General features: G+C 42.5%; 1 pseudogene; it reads left to right on the forward strand.

The window, feature by feature from the left end:
• The window catches only part of LOC139735531 (uncharacterized), a 100961-nt pseudogene that overhangs the window by 63209 nt on the left and 17900 nt on the right, over positions 1-19852 (forward strand).

Consider the following 19852-nt stretch of genomic DNA (forward strand, 5'->3'; position numbering starts at 1 on the left):
AAGAAGTGCTTCCCAGACACAAGGTCAGATGCAGGTTGCCAGAAGTGATTAAAAATTTCCTTGTGCAGACAGAGCCTGCTCAAGACAGACATGGTGTAATGCAGCTTGGGGCGCACTCTGTGCCCAGCCGCCGAAGTGAAGTATCAGAGTCGGAATCGCGTGGCCACTTTAGTGATTGTTGTGGTCACCATAATGACCGGGCTGGCCTGTCTCCGATTGAGATGCTCGCATCTGCTGGAGATGCAGAAAAGGGGGAGAGAAATAGATCAGTTCTGTAAGGGAACCCCCGATGAGAGGGTGACATGACGCATCATCATTATGCATAGCCTTTTGACAAGGCCCTCTTGCTGTGTGGTATGGCTATAGGCCTACAGGCGAGTGAAGTGAGTCTGGCCAGGCGCGACAGCACGAGGGCCCTTTGAGATCTGCTTCGCACATTATTATCAATGACCGCAGGAACTCTAATGAATAATCATAATGGGTTCCAGTCGACCAATGGAGTTACACGCTGCCCACATCCATCCTCCATCTTGGCGTTGTCCAGCATGTTCGCTTTTTCATCGTATGCAAATCAGGCTCGGGCAAACAGACACGCAGATTGGTTTTTTTTCTTGCTTCCAAACTCAGGAAGTAAAAGTTGGTAATTCAAAGGGCTAACATAAGGATGCGAAGCAGATCTCAAAACCATACCATCTCACCACCATACACCAAGAGGGCCTTGTCAGAAGGCTACATTATGCATTCATTGGTGGGGAGAGAAATCTCCTACTAGGGTTATCTAGTCAAGCACCACTGTAAAACAAGAGTAAAGAGCAGATCCTCTTGCCCCGGCAGTGGTGCATGAGTGACTGACGGCCTACATCCTCACCCGTGTTGATCGCCTCTCGCACCCTGTGAATGAATGAATGAAGGAGCTGGGACGATGACACGAAACTGCACAATCATGCCAGCAGGGGGCACTGATCACCACTCCCTTCACTGCAAGGAGGAGGCACCTGGAATGTGTGTACCAAAGAGATTGTGCACTTGAAGATCATTTGGCATGCAAGGTGTACATGTACTCTACATTATTTGGCGTGTCATGTCTCACAGGCATGGTTCTACCAATGCAACTGCTACACGTAGACCCGCCCATCCTTTTTGTACCTTCTTGTTTTAAATCTACCACAAAGAGCAAAATCATAGTTCTGTGTGTATGGTTGGGATGATAATGTAAAGAGTAAAATTGACTTTATGTATCCCACAGCATGAATGTTGTAGTTAGCCCTTCATCGTGTTAGTTTATATGCAATATACACTGTATAGAGGGGTTTCTTGCCATAAAGCAGTAAGTTTTGTACTGTTGCATACATTGATCATGTGTTCAGAGATTAATATGAAGGGTAGGATAACATTGGAAAGATCATGTCTGCACACATTTTTATCCAGATATACACACAAGCACAAACATATACTTGCACTGTTGCAGGGGCATCTGTGGATGGTTCTCGTGAAAAGGATTGAATCCACAAGCAGTTGCTGTTTCCCTCCCCCCCCCCCCTTTTTTTAACATGTTATAAGCAAAGGTATGCATATATCCAAATGATATTCTAAAATTTCTTTTAGATATTCATATAATTGTAGCACTTTAAAATCTCATTGAAAATCCCCATTATTGCCATGACATTTTCACTTTTCGGTTTGAGTACACTATTCATTTCAAGATAGCTTGAATATTGGGCAGAGTTTGTGTATAAATGATAAGCTATGATAATATGGGCTGCTTTTAACCTCATTTCCTCATGCCTTTCACATTTCAGTTGCAAGCCAGACAGGGGTTGACACAATCAAAAAGTGAACAAATAGGTTATTCATTGCATAGATAGAATGTCCTAATTCTTCCATGCCGATTGTCCGCAATCATTGAAAAAAAAAAAGATTGGTGTTGCATTGTCATTGTCTTTCAGTTGATGCCATCCCATCTATGGGACGAATGAATTTATAGATAAAGGCCCTTGCAATGAACAAACTTGTAGACCAGTCATGCCTCTTTGTGAAATGCACTTCAAAATATGAAGTATTGAGGACTAACCCTCAGAAGGTGCATAGGAAGTGTTAATAAGTTGGTGAATCTGGTTCAGATGATAATATCTATGTCAGTGTCACCTGAGTGTGTGTGTGTGTGTGGTATGGCCTTGGACATAGACTTGTCTGTCTGGGCATAGATCCAGTCCAAAGAAAGCCATTGAGTTTTGCTTCACGCACTGGAGAAGCTGGTTCATCACGGACACAGACATCCAGATTGCGGTTACTAATACACAGGTATTGTGTGGGCAGCTTTTTTGGAAGGAAGGCAAGGCCAGGGTAGTATAATGTAAACAGGTTGATAGTGACTAGCTCATTTCCTCAGCAGCCAGACCACCTCTAGCTCCGAAACTCCTGTCTCTTTCATTTTCTGCCGGCCGGAATCATTCTTCACCAACTTTGTGATGTCATGCATATGAATCATAAGTTCCAGTAAACATCGTAATGTCAGGGCCCCTCCTCCCTACCCCCCCCCCCCCCCACGAGATATTGCAGTATTCAGTGCAATCCCTAGCCATAAGCTGAAACTGAAAGTAACGGCATTTCTCTATTTTGCAAAGTAATTTTCACCCGAAAAGGGTGCTTACATAGTGAGTAGAGGCCAAACACCCCACAGAATTGAATGAGATGACAGATTTTGTTTTAGGTCATCTTGCATCGGGCTTCAGCAATATCTTAATCAAGACACAGAGCTTAAAATGTTCCCCAAAGTTCTGATGTAGGCTGTCTTTATTTTTTTTTTTCTGTAAAAAGTTAGCATAGCATGCTAATAGAACAATTTGACTAATTTCGACCATATTTTCACAGGAAGAGATTAAGGAAAACTGGTTATTCACAATACATGTACCACTCGTACAATAATCAACAAAACTTGGTTTGTGCTCTTGTAAGAACAAAAAAGTCTCAATGCAAATCTGTGCATGTGGTGTAAACACATGAAATCATAAGTGTTTTAATATTGATTCAGTATTGGAATTTGATTACAGCTTTACTAATGTAAGTGATTATTCCATCAATAGCTGTAGAAATAGTGTCAGTTTGTAGTAGTCTACAGAAATGTGCTACTGCCAATATAAGAATGTTTTATCTAGACATGGCTGGATAGACATAAAATGTTTGACTTGTATTAGGGCATCAAGTCTGTAGCTTCACATTTTAAAACCCCAGACATGGCATGAAACGAGGTTTCATGTACTACAAAGCCAGAAAGGAGCCAACGGTTTGCTCCAGGGATCATGGTAATGTATGCGGTGAACAGGCAGCATGGTGGCCTGCTCGCTGAGCGTGGGCGGTGCTGGTTTCCAAGAATAGGAAGTGACGGCTTTTGGCGAGGTTGCGCACCAATTTTCTGAGGTCACTTTTCATATTGAGATATGGGGGGGGGGGGGTTGTGGGGGAGAGTGACAGAAAGAAGAGATTGCTGACCTTACTGTTATTGCACTGTTTTTCAATGTCCTTTGTTTTCACTCTGATCATGTCTTCTTTCGACATGACTTGGATAGTTGATGTATATAAGTTATTCTTGTATCCCTAAAAAAAGAGTTGTACTACACCAATTATTGGGGGTGGGGGTGGGGATGTGGGGGTGGGGAGGCCAGGAGATCAGTGAGATAGATGCTAATATGATAATTGCCTGTAGGAAAGGAGGAAAGTCTACAACTGCACAAGCCATGCTGGCTCAGCGGACGCTGCGTGGTGCAATGATGAGGTCACAATGACGTCAAACGTAAGCTGGCACAATGAGTAAGGCGTTAGGGGGAGATGGTATGAGGTCATGGGGCTTGGAACGGGAGACTACCGCTGTACTTGGGACTTGCCCGCCTGACCTGGCCTGAATTTACCCCACATTTCTGGGTAGGCTGCTGCAACTCGTGTGTTTACGAACGGGTGTCCTATTTGTGGGATACAACAGGGACAACATGCATGTGTTCCTGTTGAATGAATTCACATGTCCTGAATAGCCCAGATGTACTGCAAGTACCATTATACTTGTACATGCCAACTGATGTAATGGTGTTTCTGTTCTTGCAGAAGCTTTTGAAACGCACACAACAAAATCTGATGGGCAATAAAGACGTGAAACCAGTATCTTCGGTCAAGAGTGATAAATATGCCTTATGTTATTGCATGTTGTTAATTACCATGGTGAGAAAAAGAAAAATGAGCCGTAATATGAGATTGCAGTGCAGAGAGTGCGTTCCTGATGATCTTAAATACTAAAAAGCCCACAGTTGTGCAAAAGCAAACTATTTTATGAGCAGATTATTAGCATGGTAATTTGGATGGAGATATCTTCATAGCAGAAACATAATTTTTGAAACATTCGTCTATTTACATGCTTATTTCCTCATTCAAATATCACTCTATACCACAGAGTTTGACATTTTGTTTTAAAGATTAAACCACAACAATTTTGAACAATGTCTGTGACCATATAAATACAGTAGTCTTCGTATTTGCATGTTATATTTGTTTGTAATCCAGTGGTTTAGCCAGTCTGACTGTTATACACTCAGATACATACATAGACTGTGTTTATTGTTTCTCTTGGTTGACCTTTCCGTACAGGTTAGACTGTGTGTGAGATCATTCTGTAACATGGATCCGGGCAATGATTAAAATTTGTGTGCTCTCTGTACACGTCCTTTTGGGCCAGTTCATTCAGTATGCGCTGGTGCCGTGACATTAGCATGGCAAATATGCGCTGTATAGGTTGCTTGTCTCAAGGGATTGCAGAGACAGTGAGCGTACAATTAATGCCCCGTGTCGCCGTGAACCGTATCCCACCATAATCATATACCAATGAACACACCAATATACATGTTTAGTGTACAATATACAGCTGCATTTAGAAGAGATAGATGTAAAATATGTTCTGTACTATACATCAAGGTCTGTTCATTTACTCTTTCGTATTGTCCCATCATCAATTATTAGTGAGCACACGTCTTCTGCGCTTTTATATTTCACAGCCACAGGCGTTTGTGTAGATCAATATTCAAGGGTAGTGCAAATGTACACTGCTCTCAGCAACTTCTTAATAAATGTGGTGTTTCATGTATACATTGCATCGCTGCATTGACGTAAAAGTCAGCAGTTCCATCTTCCAAGTTACAACATGGTCACTCGTGCAGTTATTAAGTGTGTAGCTAGCATCTTTAAGTGGTGGTCTTTCAAAGGGTAATTGATAGTCCGTTGAAAAGTCATCTCATTGCTGAATATTGATGCTGTCGTAGTTTTGTGTTGTTTCTTGAATCTAAATCGAAGATGATGAAATACATGTACTCGAGCTTGTTGCCATACTCGTTGTATGTATGCCTGTAACTAAGACATATGAAGCTATTAAAAATGGAAGCCTGTATTGTATTACAAATATGTAGACATGTTTGCACATATAGTACAGACGTAACATGTGCCTGGGCCCCGTTGCAAGAAAGTTGCAATCAATTGCAAATAATTGCTTATTTTGAAACGACCATTCTGATTGGCTCAGGGTCTGCCTTATTAAGAAAACATGCATGCAACAATGATCTTGATTGGCCAGTGACAATCAGTTGCAAGTTGCGTTTAAACGCAAAGTTTCTAGCAACGGGGCCCTGGTAGGCTACTTGCGTTATAAATTGCTGGAGGTTTTAATTTAGAAGCAAAACCAGATCAAAATGCATGCGGACAAATCAAATATATCTGTTCATTACATTACATGGTAAGTCATTATCTCCTTTCACAGGACCTAGTAGCAGTTTCTCAGAGTGATTCTAGTTTGTTAGAAGATAGTTTCAGTTCAAAAAAAAAAAAAGAATCCCATTTTCTTTGCTCAAATTTTCCACTAAAAAAAATATTGATATGATTGCACTGCTCACCCTGTTTCCTCCAGAATATATGTACTTCTGTTATTTGTACACACCTTTCTCACAACCTTGTGGTTAACATCTACACTGTTCCATAGAGTCCTCAATTGAGTAATACTGGTCACTTTGCTTTTGCAGTGCAAATAAGTTTGGGCATTATTTTTTTTTTGTACATTCATTTTTGTTATTCTTTTCCTTTTTTTATTTTAGGGGAGAAGGTGTGGTATGCTTTATAAGTAGCTCTTCCCTTGTGTTTGAGATGAGTTGTTTCAGGAGCCAATAACCGGGCAGAGTATCGTCTTACAGCATGCATACAGTTTGTGTAGTTCTTGCACGAGGCCATACTTGCATATGATGAGCATGTGCAGGGGTGGCTTTGTTGATCTCGGTATCGTATCATCTAGCTGCTTGCATTCTCATCATGTCCACTGCTGTAAGTCGTTGCCATTTTAGTGCTTTTTGGGGATATTTGGCAGTATTGATGTCACGCAGCAACACGTCATGGTAATGGGGCATTGTGTCTACTGATAGTCACAGGACAGGAGAAGTTATCTACCTGCAAAGTTTTGAATACAGGTTGTCACAACAGCAGTGGTGATGCAGAATAAGAGTAGGGCCTACGTGTTAGTCTGTACAACCTGTCATGGAAATAATCCCAGAACAAGAATGGGAGAATGGACAAAATATAGATACATGTAACATGTTTATTCCAATTTCAGTATCTAGCCATATGGTGACTTGTTCTGTACACCACACTATACTGGCAGTCAGCATGGATTTCATGCCTAAAATTGAAGAATTTATTCTCTCACTCTTTGTCATTCTCTATTTTACCACTCTCTTTTTCTCTCTTTCCCCTTCTGTACTCTGTCCTTGCTGCTAGTTCCTTATTTAGAATCAAGACCTCAATTTCACCTTGATAACAAGCTATGATATCTCCCTAATGGCTGTGTGAATAATTTGTACTTTTTTATGGGGGTGGGGTGGGGTGTCTTTCCCCTTGTTGAACGCCACATGTGTTTATAAACAGTGCTTATCATTCAGCTCAACCCTCCCATGAGTTGCTAAGTTCAACGAACTTTTAGATTACTGATAGAAGACATGTCTCGCTAGGTAAAACTTGTGATGGCTTTGTATGGTCGATATGGAGTATTCCCTCTAATCGTATCCATTGGGATGTGCTGATAGAGTGTGGGATTGAATTGTGCATGATGATGTGGTAGCCAAACATGAAAATATTCCAAAGATCCTAAACATCCTCACTTCAAAATCAAAAGTCGAGGTTGTCATAAAGTCCTCAAAAGTATGTTGTAAGAACTTTGTATATATTCATTAATGTATTCCTTTGTCATATAATGACATAAATGTTATCCAGGGGTACCAAATAAAAATCAGCCATTTTGTTGAATTTTTTTTTTTTTCAAAGGTTGTACCCTGGGTGGCAAAAAAGTGGGAAATTATTTTGGTGCTGGAGCTAGCGCGCGCTAGCCACTGCACTGCACTGCACTGCACTGCACTGAAGCACGCGCTATATTGCTAGCACAGCATACCATGCATGCTGTATCACATGCAGTAGCATGGGAATGACTGTAGATGCACACACAGTGCATGCATTTCTCTGCCACTGTCCTCGAGTGGACGTGAGGTGGCGCTACACAACGTGGTACCCCGGGGTAATGCGTGATGCATCATATCTTTTGCATCATCTGAGAGAAAAACATGTCAAACATCAGGATCATACTGTCATAACTTCTTTACAATTCCCTATTGAAACATGGCTGTGAGCATACCGTAGATGCAGGTTATTGTAGGCATGTACTGTTACATATGCAGTGTAATTCGCTGTGTTTTTACTACTTAAATGGCAAAGTTTTTTATCAACTGGTATTCAAAAAGTAACAAATTAGCAAACAATTGGCATGCACCATATCATATCATGTGCAAGATTAAAGATCTTTAACTCTCTCTCGAAGAGGAGTACTGCAATCTTTATATTCTGTCAATGTGATTCTCAATCATGAATTCAACTACTCAATTGCAAGTGTCTTGTAAACAACAAGTCTGAGGTCAGGGAATACTGTACTAGTTCATTATAGTATACACAGTAAGTAGGGCATTCCTTCAGGGTCTAAAGGAGTTTTATCTCGTGTAAGCTTTCATGGTATTTTTAGATCTGATATAATGTATGATATTGAATCTGCAACATTGTGTAGGCCTACATTGTGAAAATGTTATGAGCACCAGATGCATGCTACTGATTTGAGCATCAAGGATAAAGCGTTGCCATTTTCAAAGAAGCAGTTTACGTCTGTTTACTAATTATACCGACTTTGTTACGGCATTTACATTTCTGAATTCCGTTGATAGAAAAATTGATACATTGGTTAGCAGTGATTACTTATCAGAGGTTATCAGGACTTCAGGAGAAAAGTATGTAGAATGTTTTTTAATTGTTATTTGAACGAAAAGGTACATCTTTTTTTTTTTTTTTTTTTTGGAAAGGGATGATCATATCTATAGACATTATTGAGGAATCATTGAGCTTCAATGATAGAGGATGTGTACAGTGCAGTTCGGAGGATTGCAGTCACATTTTGTACCCGTTGTCTAGACTCTGACCTTCCCCCATACTCTGATGTGTTTATTTGGTTCGGCTGGTTAGTAGAGACTGTAGCTGAGGTCTGGCAAGAACTGAGCCACCTTGTCTAGGCTGCTCCCAAGTTCACCAGTCCTGTCCATTGTGATGTCACTCAGATGCAGGCACCTTGCTGGTCTTTTAGTGGGAGGTTGGGGAGGTTATTTCATTGGCTGATCCACGTATGGGCCTGTGGCCTGTGTTCAGTACATTTCTCATGGTCAATCATTTCATTTTGGCTTAGTCTTTTTACCTTCGATGTCTTCTGTTTGTTTATATTGCTCACTTTTTGTTACTTTTGTAAGAGATTATAAATATAGGGCCTGCAGTGGAGGTACATGTAGGTTTGAAAGTGTGTATATGTACTGGTCAGGGTTGACAGCTATGTGCAGTTGAATGTTTGTTTTGATTTTAAAAGTATAGAAAGATTGAGTCTCTTGAAGGCTTTTTTCATGTCAGTCACATCACTGATATGAACATTTTTTGCAAAGATAGAAAGTACATGTACCATCAGAACAATTCATTCCCCCCCCCCCCCCGAGTACACTCGTAAACAGATGTATTATTTCCCACACACATATACCTATTATGCCATTTGCACTTATTACATAAGCATACACTCGAAGAAGGCTAATTGTGCAAAGTATGACAAAATGTAGAGTTGGTGTGCACAGCTTGCTGGATGGCTGGCTGCCCTCGGGCAGCACCTAGTTTGGACCCTGGGAAAAACCTTTGGGCCTCATTCACTCAGGAATCCTCTTGTTGCATACCATAGCTCTTCCAAATCAACCCATACATGTTTCGTTTCCAATACCAGTACATCGTACCAGTATAAACCTCAAATCAACATAGGCAAATGGTTGGGGGGGGGGGGGGATATTTATGTACTCCTCAAAAGTTGCCAATGTTGTGGCGTTCTCGTTACCCCATGTGAAGCTTGGCATGGGCCGGGGTTGCTGCCTGCCTGTGGCCCCCGCAGAGGCTGTAGTCCATTGTGTGTAAACAATAACTCTTTGTAGCTCCTTCCCTTAACATTTTCCATAGTTGGACGAGGAAGGTGGCAAGGACAACCCCACCTCCCTGGTTGGACCTCGGAAGAATGGGATGAGATTATGCAGAGCTGATTTCTTAAGGAAACATCTCTCTCTTTCATAGGAAGAATCTAGGGAATAAGTATTGTAATTGCAAATGGAAGTATGAAGGTGACTTTGGTCAACATTTTGACAATTGCAAGTGTATTGTCTCTGGAGATGCATTTTAGTTGGAGAGTAATAGACCCTGAAATGTGTTCCATCACATACAATGTACAGTGTACAACATTTAAGATATGTGCAAAGCCTTTGTTTAATGTATTGCATGTCTGTGAGAAGGATTGCGATTCTCATAACTGTTTTGTTAGTGACGGGGAAGATTGTGCGGGAGGTATGTAGGGTCACCTGCACTTCTGGCTGCAGACCTCCCAGCTGAAATCAGCTTCACCTCCTGTCTGTCCCATGGTGCTGCACCGACCGTGACTAGCAGAGATAGCATATGTGGATGTGTATTCAGATAATGCAGAGTAGACCCCATTCATTTAGGGAGACGCTGAGGTAATAGGTAACATTGCTTGCACTGATACCAATGTGCAAGTTGGGTTTTGGAAAAGGCCAGGGGTGTGGGTGTGTGTGTGTGTGTGTGTGTGTTTTGTTTTGGGGTTTCATTCATTTTTATGATTCACTTGGAGTTCTGAAAGTATTACTCTTGCAACGTAGACATGTTACAAACTCTGAAAGGGAATTTTCATTTGAAGAGTTCCCACTATGTGATCTGAGTTTCACACCGTCATATGATATCTCATCCTGCATTCCTATTTTAAGATTAAAATAAACATTTGCCTCTGTCCATGTAGACTCTGCGGTGAAAAGGGAGAAGATTTGTGCGACTCAATTTTCCCAACAACGTTTGTTTGTTCAAGACATAGTATTTCAGAGATCAGAGAATCCCAGCCAGGATTACTGTATGCTTTCCTGGCTTCTACTTTACCCAAGCTGAATTTGATCGTGACCTCCAGTTGACTTCTGTTCCTATATTGCTGTCTGCTACATTGATGCCTGTTCATGGGGGGAAAAAAGTGTAACAAGCTCTACATGGAATGCATATCTACCTTATCTCTCCTATGAGACTATTTTTCTTAAATGGTGTATTGGGTATGGGTAGTGTGAAATCCCCTCCCCCTCCATCTTTTTTTTTTTCTTTCTTTCTTTGTGAGAAGTGTCGTTCACCTGGCCCTGACCCTGGGCAAGTTGCTCAGACTGCATAATTCATGCAGGGCTGCATTCCCAGGTTCCTGCCTGGATGGTTCCACGCTCTGAAAGCGATCGTACGTACGGAATGTGCCGTACCTGCTTTTTGAAGTTCACTTGTCTGGAGTGGAAAGAAGCCTCATCCCCTCCACACGGTGTACTGCCCCAAGTGTTCAGATGTATGCACTCTTGTATGGTGCTACATACATGCAGCTACCGTCTGTTATGTCATGCAGTGTTTTGTTGTGTTTTCATACTATTTTTTTCTCTCTCTCTGAAGTTGATTATGAAATATCTGTAAATATATCATACGGAATATCCTATAATATCTTGTCATGTAGTTAGTGCTACTTGTCTGAGCATGTCTGAGTGTGTCAGTCGAGCTGTAGTTTCCTGTGAATTCAGATGAATCATTTGGAGACCCGATTATCAAGAAATCACTGCCAACAAAAATTGTTAAATCTTGGGCGAATTTTATCAGAGGTTTGTCTGAAGAGTCACTAATAATACAAGTAACCACTCGTGATAAATTGCATGAAATCTCAGCTTTTCTTCCAGTGATTCAGCCAAGAAATATCTGTCTATGAATACCACTTTTCTTCCCCCTCCTGAGAATGAATAGAATAAGACATGGCAAGCTTTGCTTTCAATAGGTACATATTTGCAGACATCCAGGTCACATTGAATTTGGAGGAAAAAATCTTAATTTTTACCATTCTCAGCTCTTGTTTCAATCGAATTTCTTGTTTTTCTTGATAATTTTACTACACACTCCTAAGAAAACTGGGTTTTTTTCCACTACTTTTGAGCCGAAATCATGCCTTCTTTTCAGTCAGACAGTTTGGGAATTCTGTGTTTGGATAGTTTCCTAGTCATCCTAATATCAGCATTATTCTGTGGTATCTGAAAAAACTCTTGGATGTGACATACTTTTAAATCAGGATGCTGAATATCATCATTTTAAGGGTACTAAAGATTTTCATACCACTGTAACCATGCTGGTCATAGATATTGGACGTAGGTCTTTCTTCCCATTTAGTTCCCTGGAACATTTTTGTAGAACGAAGTTGTGCTTCTTAGATGTATAATCCTCTGTGGCTCCCCTCTCTTTTGTTTTCTATGCTAGAACTGGTCATATGTTGACCCATCGCAGCAAGAAGCCATATGAATGTGCTGTGGACAACTGTGGCAAGTCTTACTGTGACATCCGCTCCCTGAGGAGGCATTTCGAGTCGCAGCACCCCGGTCTCGTGATGGAGGACAACATGAACTACACCGGGGACGAAAAGGACCCCGATCTCATGGCGGCGGAAGCTGCCGCAGTCCAGGCCAGTCGGCAGAACCAGGCCCTGATGCGCGGCTCGCCGGGTGCCGACTTTGCCCTGGGACTGGGCAACCCCCAGGACTTGAACCAGTCTGGCTCGAGCCAGGACACGAGCACCGATAGCCAGGGGTCCAGTTCCAGTGCGGCGCTCCAGTCATTGGCGCTCGCTGCTCAGAGGGTGCAGAGCAACCAGGACCAGTCGCCCGTGCAGGGCCAGCTCCCCATCAACTCGCAGGACATGCCGCCCATCTACCGCCTCGACACCTACGCCTCCCAAATGTTTGGCGGCAACCTGCCCAGCAGCGTGGCGCAGTCCATTCTGAGTGGCAGCGGCGGCAGCATGACAACAGCCCTCCCTGGAGGACCACGGGAGCTCTCCATCCAAGTGCCGAATCCCAGAGTACAGGGCTTGAGCCTTTCATCCGGGATGGGACTCAGCGGGAATGGCATGCTGCCCAACCAGTCTGGGAGTGCAGCTCGCTACCATAACCAGGGTGTCAGTGAACTCAGTATGAGCTCCAAGAGCTTGGGTTCTTCAAACAAAATTGCCAGACCGTAAGTGCTGTGACTTATGTAACAATCTTAATGATCATAGTGCGAGATACATCTTTATCATTTCCTAATACGTCTGTCGTAGAGAGAGGAAATGAGTGATACACATTTTTGTTGTCACCGTATTCCAGTCTGCAAACGATGTCCAGCATGTATTCATTTATGTTTTTGTTTGGCTTGAATTCTGACTCCAGTCAAAGGCATTTTTATACAACATTGAAATTACTATTTTGTATCTACTGCCATCTTGACTGATATTGAAAATATGATGCTTTCAGAACATATTCTTTGAAATGTTGACCAGTCAGGTACTCCACGTAACGTTCATGTTCTTGGCCCTGCTAATTCGATCACAATTTGGAAGGACATTTTGCAAATGATATTCAAATTTGGGGGGTATGCTGCTGATCTTTTCATAAAACTCTTACCCAAATATTGAGGATTACAACTATGCCTTCATGTTCTTTATCCTTTAGTTCTGATCTGCCATGTGACTGCAGTGACCATGCTTTTTAAGAGTTTTCTTTTTATAGGTATTGCTCATGACGGAACCTGCCAAATTTTCCTATGGCAGCCTTCACACTACCCTGTACACAAATTATTGAAGTCAACTTTGAGTGACATGAGCTGGCTGAATATGGAATACTTGTACCTCGATACAGTTTTTGTTTGTGTATGCGGCAAATTATGTGTGGAGAAGCCTTATAAAAGCACCAGAACGTGATGAAACACAGTACTAGCATAGTGTTCTCAGTGGTATTTTATGTGGTACAAATCCTGTTTCATGTGTGCTCTGTCACAAATGCATACTCTGTCAACCATTTTTCTAAAATCAGGAATCGTAGAGCTGTCCTTGTGAAGGGAACCATAAACCTGTTGTTTCACAGATGAACGATAACTGCACAGCCTTTATTGTCTTGCTTGATTGAAGCAGTGTTGATACATTACTTTGTGGTGTGGAATGAACATATGCCTTAGACAATTGGCATGCACCATAGACAATCGTACTAGGTGAATTCACTTTGTCATTGGGTCCGTTCACCAAGGCCCCACCAGAGGTTACATGCCCTGGGGAAACTCTCACACAATATATGCAGCAAGGTATAATGTATCATTCATTGTTGCTAGAGGCTATGGTCATGTAGAAGCTACAGTATTATTCATGTATTTGCATCATGTACAAGTGACAATCATTCTGCTATATACATTCTGTCCACTAATTGTGTGCTCTTGTAATACACATCCCTCTACCTGTCACATGCTTGTATATTTGCATATTTCCACCAGTCTCATTTCTTCCTCGCTTGTCATTTTTTTCCCCCAGGCACGAGAAGGAGAGAATAACTGTGGAATGTTCAGTGTGCAAGAGAACTTTCAAAAGTATGCCAGCATTAAATGGACACATGAGGTTACATGGCGGCTATAACAATACCCGCGGGGATGTGGTGTCCGCTCCAAAGCCGGCTGAGAAGCACACACCGCCCCCAGCAGTAAGCAACAGCCAACCGCGGACTGCAGTGCAACCTAATGCAAACAACAACATGAATGCGCACCCCCAGCTTGTCCATGTACCGGGATCACAAGTTATGGGCCAGCACAGACTGCCTGTAAGAATGGTGGGACCCTCCTCAACACCGGCCATCAACCATGCACCTGTCATCAGTCTACACCAACACAACTACCTCACACGTGCCTTCATGGACTGACTACAGGCATCCGAGACCACAGACAGTTACGAGCGGCAAGCCGGCACATTTCCTACCGAACTTGTCTGTCGCCATGCTGCACGAAGACGAACTGACGACACTCGCCCACGCTGCTGTGGGCTTGGCGCAATCGCAGGCCATGCAGAAGCCCCCCGTCCAGATTCCCCAACCCCCATCCCAACCACCTCAGCACGTCCCCATGCATCACACCACACCACTTCCCATGGACAGAATCCAGCCTGTCTTGCCCTTTCCAGCAAGAGCTCCCATAGCCAGCAAGCCTGTGCTGAATCATACCAACCAGCCCTCTTTTTTCCCCCCAAAGGAGGAATTTCTTACCAATTCACCCAGCTTGATGCGCTCTCCGAGCCCTCCCAAACTCGAGGCTGAAAACATCTCACACTTTCCGGAGAAACTGGGGCAGACCAGGCAACCTGAAATCCAGCCAGCAAAGAGCATGTCACTGCCGAAGATTGAGGATGAGAGCAGGTCAAAAGATAACGTCTTCCGGGACCCGCCTCCCGTGCAGCCTAGTCCAACCAAGAAGAAGTCCCGGCCTCCGTCACTCTTCATCCCGTCATGGGCAAGCACCGTCACCCCTGGAGGGATTACGCCCAGCACCTACCAGAGTCAGATGCGGTCACCGAGGGAGATTGGGGGTCCTCTACCGCACCAACAGCAACAGCAACACCCCGCCCCCCTATACACCTCCACCCATGCTGAGCCCCATCAGGAGTGGGTCTGGGCTGTACTTTAGCGTGGGAAGCAGCAGTATGCCGGCCGCTCCAGCAGTCACCCCCAAGTCTGCGTTTGCACCCAGTACTCCCAGTATGCTACAGATGCACAGGAGAGGTGAGTTGAGTAATGGGGTCAGTACAGATATTGTAGCGTGATTGCCTGAAAGTCCATGACCGGTCATGAAAATTCGACTTGTCATGTCTATACAACCGGCACTGGGACCCAGTCGCACGACTGGAAACTGACGAGGCTGGTTGCGTCACACTTACAGTCCTAAGGGTGTGTGACCAGTGAATCGTGGCAAAGCTTTGTAGTGTGCACTGGCCTTAATGTGCAACAATCTCTGTAGTTTCTTATCAATTATTGACCACAGCAACCTAAACTTTTTTTTTGTTGTCAAAAAACAACACAAAACAAAGGCTACAAAGATATGTCAGGACTCTTGATTACAACATCTAAAGACTGTCAAATGTTCATAGATGTATAGAGACTGAAAGTCATGGAATTCTATCACTATCAACTTGCTCATTTGAATATTCATAAGAACTGGTCAAGAAAATGTTTTCTGAAGAAATTTGAAATTTCAAAATGTAATATCTTCCTTTTTTCTTACTGTAAAAGTGGGAATTTTCGCGCATTTCGTGCAACCAGAAACTAGCGCGAAAATAAAAGCATGCGAATATTTTGCTTGCCATATGTTCCTGTACTCGGTGTCTTGATTCCGCGGAATTACAAACACGCGAAACTCTACTTGGCAAAGCGCGAAAAACTAGTCGCGCGAAAATATCCACTTTTACAGTATCCGATTTGTGTCTTTTTTGGAACATTCTGTAGGAAATTATTGGTTTTTTTTCTCTCTTTCTTTTAGAGTTTATTTATTTTGGGGGATTAATTTCCTCTTAAATTGTATCTCTATCCCCTATGCTTTGTTTTTACCCTCTCTGCAGGAAGCATCAGTGCAAGCACAGATGATTCAGACTTTGCCTTTCCATCTGAACCGTAAGTATTTGGAGTGACAAACTTTCCCTTGCTTGTTTGTGTCCCCTCTCAGAGCCAGACGCCAACCAGGGGCTTTCTGAACTGGGTTAATCAGCATACATAGTAAATGTTTTGTTTTTTGTTGTTTGTTTTTTTTAACCACACTTCCCTGCAAAACCTTTGAAAAAAAACAACAGCAAATGAACCAACATATCACCTGCAAACTTTGCGGCACGACTCACCTGCCGTTGTCATGGATACCGACACATGTTTTATCTAGACTGAGACTAAATTGCATACTTAATGAATTTGTAATCATCATCTCCCAGGCCTTTTACTCTCTCCTTGGCATGGGAGAGTAAATTATGATGCCTCGTGCAACAGGTGTATGGACTGCTCCTGAAGTCCCAGACCCTAGTAGTAGGATTTTAAGGTGTGCTATCTACCTAACACTTGTCAACTCAGGCATAATGTCTAAAATAATCCTGTGCTGTGAATAGAAGCAGTGCAGAGTACCTGTGATCATGGAGCTTTTTGCAATATACCAGGGATAGACTCCTGTGTACCACCCCCAGGGTAGTCTTCTGCAGAGGAAACTGGGGGGGGGGGGGGATAGGAGTGTCTATGAAATTTCTCATGGTTGGCGAGGGTACCTCTCATTTTGCTTTACCTGGCCTGAAAACATTACACCCCCGCACTTTACTTCTTCTTTTTTTTTTCTTATTCTTCATGTGCATGCAGGCTCTTTTCTCAGGTACTTTAGTGTCTAGATTCATTTTGATTTCAAATACCTGAAGATGAGGGGCAAATTTCTCCCCAGACATAGGCCCAGATATCCTATACCCTGGTAATTTCAGCTGCAATCTGTACTGGTATATTACATGTTCATTTCCTCCTTCTGCTCTTTTAGTCACAAACTTGAACTGTGTACTGTGGTCATCTCATTTTGTGGTGGTGGTGATGATGATGTGATGGTGGTGAAGATGTGATGTACCAGTGACTGGAAGTTGCACCAAGTTAATGGCAAATGTATGTGAAGCGTCATGTAGCATTTGTGTCCCAAATGGAGAATCATGCTTGGAAACTGCCAGCCAGTGCAGTGTTATTGATATAGTACAAGTACTTATCCTTTTGTATATACATCAAATGGTTTATTAGCTGTTTATTAGAATATTATGTGAATAAACACAAATATGTCAGTTAACTGAGAAATATGGCAGCAGATTGCATCCACATACACTTTTGTAGTGTAGACATTTTCAGCAGTGAATATTTAAGTTATTTCTCTTCACTCCCAATGCTTTTCAGTAAAAATGTGTACAGTGTACTGCAGTTACCAGCTGAAAACCTGAGCACCTTGGGTGGGATTTGAGATATATATACTATGCAGGTTCGAGGTCTGGGTGTGCTTTTATGCGGTGTGCCGATTCTAGGACAACATTGTAATAGCTTGTCTAATTCACCAGGGTCCTGGAATGCTTATCACATGAACTGTTGTACAGGTGGTGATTTGTGTAGCTGCCAAGAATTCCAAAGGTGTTTGTTCAAGTGATAAGTTGTACTTCTATGTGTGTCTCTGCATATGTGCATGTGTGTGTCTCTGTGTTTATGTCCCTGTGTGTCTGTTAAAGGCATTGTCTTTATGTGTATGCTTTTTGTTACAACAAATTGGTGTGACCCTCGGTACACCTCGGAAGTTGGAGAAACGGCGTTCATGCATCTGGATCGGTCGGTCTAGGTACATTGTAGTGCGTTTTTGTGTGTGGGTGCGAGGAAGTGGATGAGGAAAGAGGAAGGAACCGTGTCATAGGGGAGGTGACATCCTCCCCATCCTATCATCCTGGAAAGTCAGGGTTGTAATGAATGAATCAATCACTTCCTGGTTGACTCTCCTTCCTTGACCACTGTTCCAACAGACTACTTCCTCCCGATTGTGCTCAGTAGCAACCCAAAACTCACAGTTTGTTCAGCTGGCTTCATGCCTAATTCAGACAACCCTGTTGCGTGCCCTGTCATCATATTTTTGATGAAAGGTGTGCTGCTCTCTCTTCCGCTCCAATTCTGTGCGTGTCTGCGAGGGAGAGACTAAACATTCCGTGTATGCATACATTTTTATGAATCCCAGTAAGAGAGGTGAGGTAGTACATTACCTATATACATCATTGAACTGTACAGGGTTATATGTACTTTATAAGGGGGATTTTCACGTGATAACTCTTTGAGAATGATGAATTTTATGTGTTTAACTGTCCCTGACCAGGAATAACATGAGTCCATATGAGCATGAGAAGGTAACAAATGATTGCATGTTTTTGCATTCATGCTGGTATCATATCATGCAAAGACATAAAGATACAATGGTGTTTTGGTGTAATTGGGCCAAGGAAAGTGGGTCCTCTGTCCTGGCAAGGTTACCATGTCATTAATTTGGAGCAGCACTCCTTATAGCACAGTTAATGCATCGCTGCCAAGTACAGCGCCCATTGTGTCCATGTTAGATTCCACTCATGCAGACGATGGACTGTGATCTTTGTCTTTCATTGAAAACTCTGTCAAATTATCATTTGTGATGCACTTTTGTTTAAGATCAGAGGACCAATGGTTAAGGTAGAAGAAGTGATACAAGCACTGATTCAGGATCAGACTTTTTCCTTGTTGTGGTTAAAGATTAAAACAGGATAGTATGTGCATACAAATGCTTTCTCAACATGACCTGTTAAATATGAGCAAACAAACATTTTTATCAAAGAAATAACAATGACCCCAATGTCAAAAGTTTGTGTGGGTTTTTCCCATGAAAAGAAATCATTCTGAATGAGAACTTTGATGACATGGCTACCACAATGGGGAACTGATTAAGTAGAAGAGTTCAATTAGAATGCCTTGGTAGGCAAAAAAAAGAGGGGGGATAAGCAGGAAATGAGCTGTGTCCCAAAGCAGCAAGTAGACAGTTGTACCACAGACTGGCCATGAAAGGAGGTAACCACCGTCCTGCCCCAGTTGTCCCGGTTTGAATTGGTCTGGCAACGAGTGTCTGGCGTGTTGTCTGATGGCAAGAGTCTACTCTCATTTCACAGCCAAAGTCAGGAGCAGCCGTTGTTGCGTTGCTGGAAACGATGGGTTGCTGCGGCAAGGAAGGTGTATGGGTCCAACTCGCTGTGCCAAAGAAGAAGTAGGAAGCATTGAATGTGTGGTAACTGATACATACAGTCGCTGTATGTATGATTGTATGTATGTATGTATGTATGTACATACAATCATACAATGTATGTACATTTGTATGTGTGTACATGCATTCATGTATTGTATGTATGTATGTATGAATATATGTATGTATGTAGGTATATATGTGTGTATGTATACAATATGTGTGTGTGTGTGTGTGTGTGCATGTGTGTCTGTATTCCAAGTTTTTTGAGAGGAGTGACAAGGTATACCGTATAAATGCTTTTGTTGCTCTGAATAGGTGTTAGCAGGTGCAAACATCATTGTGTGTGTGTGGGGGGGGGGGGGGTGTTACTTCCTAAGAGTTTTGCTAATCGTTTACCTGGTAGATGCTTAATGTTCTTTGGTGTAAATGATGGCCATATTATGACGAGGCATTTTCACCACATGCGTGAATGCTCTTTACAGCAATGATCATCTCCTATCTGTGCCATCTGCTCCCCCACATGATTATGTGTGATCTTCCAACCAGGTAAATGGAATATTCTCCTTGTGTTTCC

This window comes from Diadema antillarum, unplaced genomic scaffold (assembly GCF_040938485.1).
Source record: "Diadema antillarum isolate AM-2024a unplaced genomic scaffold, OU_Dant_1.0 seq00000584_RagTag, whole genome shotgun sequence".
NCBI classification, from domain to species: domain Eukaryota; kingdom Metazoa; phylum Echinodermata; class Echinoidea; order Diadematoida; family Diadematidae; genus Diadema; species Diadema antillarum.